Raw genomic sequence first — 7641 nt, forward strand, 5'->3', positions numbered from 1 at the left:
TGGAACCCCACTTAGAAGGAGGGACAGGAATCCAGTGGAGAACAGAGGCTCAAGCCCTTCTTGTAACTGAGTTTGCATAGCGAGCACATGCATTTTTGTTTTTATGTGGGTCTCCTTTGGGGGCTGCTGGAGAACAGGAGGTGGCTTCCTCCCAAACTCACCCTTGGGTATTGACCCTGGCTCACACTCAGCCCTGGGTTCTTAGGGTCTTCACCTCTGAACCATGGGTTTCCACAACAGAACCCAAGAGGGTAAACTGGAGACTGGCTACTTTTAGTCCCCAAACCAACACCATCAGCAGGATCTTGGAGCTAATTAAAAATGCAGGTTCTCAGGCCCCACCCCAGACCTACTAATGCAGAATCCGCATTTTCACAAGACCCTCACTGACACATATGACTTTGGGATTTAGCAGCACCGAGCCAGAGGGCGCCAAGGCTCCTTCCAGAGGAGCCAGCCTGGTGAATCAGAAAGGACACACGCTGGCATTTGGTAGCCCTAAACTGGAATTGTTTTCTGCCACCACATTATCTATGTGCCATTGGAGAAATTGCTTGACTTGTCTGAGCCTTTTTCACATCTGTCGTATTGGGTCTCTTAATATATGTACTGTTTATAAATTGTGAAGCACGTACCACAGTGCCTGGCATACAACAGGAATGAGTATCTTTTAATTCCCCTCCCTGGCCTCCTCTCTCCTGCAGAACCAATATTCTGTGATTCTACGGATCTCAATTCCTGTCATAGACCTCACTTCTACTGCCATTGCCCCCAACTTAAGAAAATAAACATAAATGATCAAATCTTACAAAAGTAAGATCATATACTAAGAACTAATAGCTATCAGTGGCAGCAAATGGAATTAATCCAGGCTTTGATATGCAATATCCCTTAGAAATAATCAAACTGGCATCTTCCTCTCCTAGTGTCAGTTCAGCTAGAAACAATCAAGCTAACATTTCTGTTTTTCAGATTATCAAGGTGATGCTGTTGCTTGGGGGCAAGATGTGCATATCCCTGGAGTGTTGTCTCAAAGCAGGGCGACTGTTTACCTATTAAGAGTTTTTAGTCTTTCAAAGTAACCCTGAAGAAATCTGTTTATTCTAAAGAGTTGTTAGGGGAGTGAAATGTCTCCCAAGTTATCTTTATAAATGCTGTTCCATTGTATTCTGAGGTGATATGTTTTGTCTTTTACTGAATAGGTTATTATTCAGAATGCTCACTTACCTTTACACTCTTCATTTTGAATTCAACTACACTGTGACTTTTCTGTAAATCTTTTATGAGCAAGGTCTCTGGTGGGTCCTCTTTAATTGGTTAAGGATTATCAGCCGAGAACACTGTCAAAACTCTGGACAGTATTTCTTTTTAAAAAAATCATGCACAAAACTTTGCCTGGGATAAGTTGTCTGGATGCAGATAAAAACAAACCGTGCTCTTTGCCCACAAATTCTATTTGAACCTGGCTTGTCAAAACAAGGAGGGCTTTCAAGTGCTCCATTAGCAGTCATATTCTTGAACAGCTTTGCTTTTTAAAACTGGATAGTTTGTGCTATGATTCCGACAAAACTGAAAGAAGGAAGGGGATTGTAGGCCTTTGCTTATAAAATATTCTTGTAGCTGTTCTTTTCATGGTATGAAATGCAAAAGCCTCTGAAGGGTTTCTTCTGTCATCTTACAAATCTAGACAGCAATGTCATTATCCAGTGTGAAGGAATAAACATAAACACACACACACATCCACCTGCCACATGGACACCATTTCCTTTTTTTTCCCCTATTAGGTTATTGTCTACCCCAGAGAATTCATGCTTGACTATGTATTGACCCAGTTCAAAATCTTCCCTCACCTTCTTCCTTCCCTTCTTACCTGAAACTTGTGAAACATCTTCCCAATCTTTTCCCTATTCATATCAAAACATGCACAAATGTCTCCTAGGCTTTTCTGTGTACACCTTTGGAGAGCCCCAATAACTAAGATGACTATTACTACATTTGTAATTAAACGTATTTCTAAATACTGTATTTGGAACTTCCCTGGCGGTCCAGTGGTTAAGACTCTGTGCTTCCACTTCAGGGGGCCCAGGTTCGAGCCTGGGTGAGGGAACTAAGATCTCGCATGCCGCAAGGCATGGCCAGAAAACGAAAACAAAACATAATAAGTAAATTAAATAAATAAATACTGTATTAAACTTAGAAGTGGTGCTACAGTCAATGTTAGTATGTTTAATTCTAAATTTTCTATGCTATCATACTTATGCATTAACTGAGCTATTTTACATCACTTTTAAAATCATTTAAAAATAAAACTGGATCACTAATCATTAGAGAAATGCAAATCAAAACTACAGTGAGGTACCACCTCACGCCGGTCAGAATGGCCGTCATTAACATGTCTAAAATAACAAACGCTGGAGAGAGTGTGGAGCATGTAAGTTGGTGCAGCCACTGTGGAAAACAGTATGGAGGTTCCTCAGAAAACTAAAAATAGAATTACCATATGATCCAGCAATCCCACTCCTGGGAATATACCTGGACAAAACTATAGTTTAAAAAGATACATGCACCCCTATGTTCATAGAAGCATGGTCACAATGGCCAAAACATGGAAACAACCTAAATGTCCGTTGACAGATGAATAGATAAAGAAGATGTGGTACATATATACAATGGAACACTACTCAGCCATAAAAAAGAACAAAATAATGCCACTTGCAGCAACATGGATGCACCTAGAGATTATCATACTAAGTGAAGTAAGTCAGAAAGAGAAAAACAAATACCATATGATATCACTTATATGTGGAATCTAAAATATGACACAAATGAACGTATCTACAAAAGAGAAACAGACTCATAGACATAGAGAACAGACTTGTGGTTGCCTGGATGGGGTGTGGTGGGAGGGAGAGGGATGGACTGGGAGGTTGGGATTAGCAGATGCAAACTATTATATAAAGAAGGGATAAACAATAAGGTCCTATTGCAGAGCACAGGGAACTATATTCAATATCCTATGATAAACTATAATGGAAAAGAATATGAAAAAAATGTAAAATAAATAAATAAAATTAGCATTCAAAGCCAAGATTAAACTAAAAATGAAAACATGTGCAATATTCTGTCTGATACCATAAGTTGAACTCAGGGAAAACAAGCTGATTTTACTGATACTATAAGTTAAACATCATTAAGAAGATACATTTCCTGCCAAGGTCTTCATAGCAGGCATTACAAACCTAATACTACATCAGCAAATTTTTGATTATTACTTTTGGCTTACATTCTATTGGGTATAACATCCCTCTGCTTTTAGGAGACATGTAAAATTTTTGCCAGCTTTGAGAAGTTGTTTCGGATCGGCATAATTGATCATCAGAACTAAATTATATTAGTCTTTAAGCCTTAATATACCTTATTTTGGATTTGCAATGCATTTCAAGATGTCCTTATGTCCACTGTTCTTAGATTTTAGAAAAATCATTCACAGCCATTTGTATATTCAGGAAATTCATGAATCCCAGCACATGCAGAGTTGTGTTTTCCCAAAACCTGCTTTCATTTAGGCAACTCCCGGTCAGCAGTTAATAGGAAGGGCTTTCCCACCACTCATCCTGCACCAGAGAGAAATTTTCTGCAGGCAACGGGACCAGAGCTGTCCACTCCAAACACAGATGTCTTGCTGGGAGTCCCCTTCCTTCTTTTGAGATTCTGATCTGCTTTGGGAGAAGGGCTCAAAGGGTCAGGGGTAGTTGAAAGAACTTGCACAGGGGACAATTTTTATATTATCTCTTTCACCTGAGAGATTTTTCATAAGCCTGCTCAGAACCTCTCTGCTTGGTATGCAATACAGAAATAACGGGGTAAGTCTCATAAATTGAATTGAACTGACCATGGATTTGAAGTTGCTGCCTTTCCCACTGAGTTAAAGCCAAACAGAGTTGCCTCCCCCGGCTAAGCTTTGATCAGTAGTTCAGTACTTCCCTCTTCCTGACTCAAATGCATCCAGTCCCCAGCCCTGGTTTTATTAAATGTTCTTGTTCACTTCACTGGAAATGCTTTAACTCTGGCACCTGCTGGCTGTGAAAGTGATTAGGATTTCATGGGACCAGACCGTTTCATTTCTAGTAAGCCACACCACGGCCCATAAATTAATACAGGATTATGCCTCAGCATTTACTCTGCAGGCTTGTTTTGAACTGAAAAGTAAAGGCAATTGAAAGGATGAAGAAAAAAAGCAAATGCTCAGATGAAAAGTGAACAGTTGTACAAAACCTGACCGTGTGTATTAGCATAAGAGCTTTCTTAGGAGGAAACTAAGAAGCATACGCTGTGGTACTCGTTCCTGCTTATAAGCATCATCCCTCCTCTCAAGACCTGACTCACTTTACATATGGAAAATGTCTTACCATCTGCCAGAATGTATATGGGTCATCTTGAACCTCGCTGAAAGCCAGTTGAGTGATTGCAGTTACGATCCCAGCTGAGCCCAGCTTCGCAAGCATTCCCACCAAGGTGCAAGATTCCTGAATAAAGCTGTCTTAGACCCTCCGGGCCAGCACACCCAAAGCCAAGTGCTACCAAGTGGCCTTTGTCAACATCAAGATGAGCAGGAGAATCACCCCAATTAGTTCTGTATGAATTCTTTTTTTTTTTTTTTTTTTTTTCTTTTTGCGGTATGCGGGCCTCTCACTGTTGTGGCCTCTCCCGTTGCGGAGCACAGGCTCCGGACGCGCAGGCCCAGCGGCCATGGCTCACGGGCCCAGCCGCTCCGCGGCATATGGGATCCTCCCAGACCGGGGCACGAACCCGTATCCCCTGCATCGGCAGGCGGACTCTCAACCACTGCACCACCAGGGAGGCCCTGTCTGAATTCTTAACACCTGCAGATGGAAGATTAAAACGGAGCCAGTATTGCTAAGGGAGCTCTCTGAAACACAGCTGGGAGGTCACTGAGGGACTGTGACTTACACATACTTCAGCCTGGATGGGATCTGACCTTTTGACCATTTATTATCCTAACAAAGGCATCGAGAACATCTGCCAGAAACTCAAGATACTTCTTGGACCCCTACCCTAAAATAACTCCTGATTCCTTAAAGACAAATATTCCCTGACATGTCAATCATAATTCTCACCAGGCAACTTTAACAACCATGTGATTTTTTGTCTTTATAAGACCCTGACTCTTTCCCTCCCCTGAACCCTCTTTTGGTTTTACCTGAATCTGTGTCTCCCAAACTGCAGTTCTGAAGACCTCAAATAAAGCTCCTTGCTCTTACAGGGTCAATACTGACTATTGTTCAACATCCCCAAATACTTAAGATAATATAAATGTTGTTGTTGGCCCATGGGCCAAGTCCAGCCCACTGCCTGTTTTTGTACAGTCTGTGAGCTAAGAAGGGATCTTACATTATTAAATGGCAGAAGAAACACAAAATAATATTTTTTGACACAAGAAAATTCTATGATGTTCAAATGTCAGTGTCCATCAGTAGAGTGGTATGGAAGGACAGCCACACTCTGCTTGTGTGCTGTCGATAGCTGCTTTTGCACTACAAGGGCAGAATGGAATAACTGCAACAGAGATTTCTAATTTACTACATGACCCTTTACAGAAAAAGTTTAACTTCTTCTTTTTTTTTTTTTTTTTTGTGGTACACGGGCCTCTCACTGTTGTGGCCTCTCCCGTTGCAGAGCACAGGCTCCGGACGCGCAGGCTCAGTGGCCATGGCTCACGGGCCCAGCTGCTCCGCGGCATGTGGGATCCTCCCGGACCGGGTCACGAACCCGTGTCCCCTGCATTGGCAGGCGGACTCTCAACCACTGCGCCACCAGGGAAGCCCTTAACTTCTGTTTTAAACCACTAAGTTTTGTGTTGATTTCTTACACGGCAATAGATAAGCAACTGTCATCTAAGTCAAAAGACAAGATCTGGACTTCCCTGGTGGTGCAGTGGTTGAGAATCTGCCTGCTAATGCAGGGGACACGGGTTTGATCCCTGGTCTGGGAGGATCCCACATGCCGCGGAACAACTAGGCCCGTGAGCCACAACTACTGAGCCTGTGCGTCTGGAGCCTGTGCTCCGCAACAAGAGAGGCCACGATAGTGAGAGGCAGGCGCACCGCGATGAAGAGTGGCCCCCGCTTGCCACAAATAGAGAAAGCCCTCGCACAGAAACAAGGACCCAACACAGCAAAAATAAATAAATTAATTAATATACTCCTACCCCCAACATCTTCTTTAAAAAAAAAAAGACAAAATCTTGCAAATGAAATACTTAAGAAACACATCTTAATACAAAAGTTGATTTTTTTAAAAAACATCTTTATTGGAGTATAATTGCTTTACAATGGTGTGTTAGTTTCTGCTGTATAACAAAGTGAATCAGCTATATGTATATATATATCCCCATATATCCTCTCTCTTGCATCTCTCTCCCACCCTCCCTGATGAACCCCTCTAAGTGGTCACAAAGCACTGAGCTGATCTCCCTGTGCTATGCGGCTGCTTCCCACAAGGTATCTATTTTACATTTGGTAGTGTATATATGTCCATGCCACTCTCTCGCTTCGTCCCAGCTTACCCTTCACCCTCCTCGTGTCCTGAAGTCCATTCTCTACGTGTGTCTTTATTCCTGTCCTGCCCCTAGGTTCTTCAGAACCATTATTTTTTTCTTAGAGTCCATATATATGTGTTAGGATATTTGTTTTTCTCTTTCTGACTTATTTTACTCTGTATGACAGACTCTAGGTCCATCCACCTCACTACAAATAACTCAATTTCGTTTCTTTTTATGGCTGAGTAATATTCCACTGTATATATGAGCCACATCTTCTTTATCCATTCATCTGTCAATGGACACTTAGGTTGCTTCCATGTCCTGGCTATTGTAAACAGTGCTGCAATGAACATTGTGGTACATATATCTTTTTGAATTATGGTTTTCTCAGGGTATATGCCCAGTAGTGGGATTGTTGGGTCATATGATCATAGTTCTATCTTTAGTTTTGTAAGGAACCTCCATACTGTCCTCCATAGTGGCTGTATCAATTTATATTCCCACCAACAGTGCAAGAGGGTTCCCTTTTCTCCACACCCTCTCCAGCATTTATTGTTTCTAGATTTTTTGATGATGGCCATTCTAACCGGTGTGAGGTGATACCTCATTGTAGTTTTGACTTGCATTTTTCTTATGATTAGTGATGTTGAGCATTCTTTCATGTGTTTGTTGGCAATCTGTATATCTTCTTTGGAGAAATGTCTCTTTAGGTCTTCTGCCCATTTTTGGATTGGGTTGTTTGTTTTTTTGATATGGAGCTGCATGTGTTGCTTGTAAATTTTGGAGATTAATTCTTTGTCAGTTGCTTCATTTGCAAGTATTTTCTCCCATTCTGAGGGTTGCCTTTTCGTCTTGTTTATGATTTCTTTTGATGTGCAAAAGCTTTTAAGTTTCATTAGGTCCCATTTGTTTATTTTTCTTTTTATTTCCATTTCTCTAGGAGGTGAGTCAAAAAGGATCTTGCTGTGATGTATGTCATAGAGTGTCTGCCTATGTTTTCCTCGAAGAGTTTTAAAGTTTCTGGCCTTACATTTAGGTCTTAAATCCATTTTGAGTTTATTTTTGTTTATGGTGTTAGG

This window comes from Mesoplodon densirostris, chromosome 20 (genome assembly GCF_025265405.1).
Source record: "Mesoplodon densirostris isolate mMesDen1 chromosome 20, mMesDen1 primary haplotype, whole genome shotgun sequence".
Classification (NCBI taxonomy): Eukaryota; Metazoa; Chordata; class Mammalia; order Artiodactyla; family Ziphiidae; genus Mesoplodon; species Mesoplodon densirostris.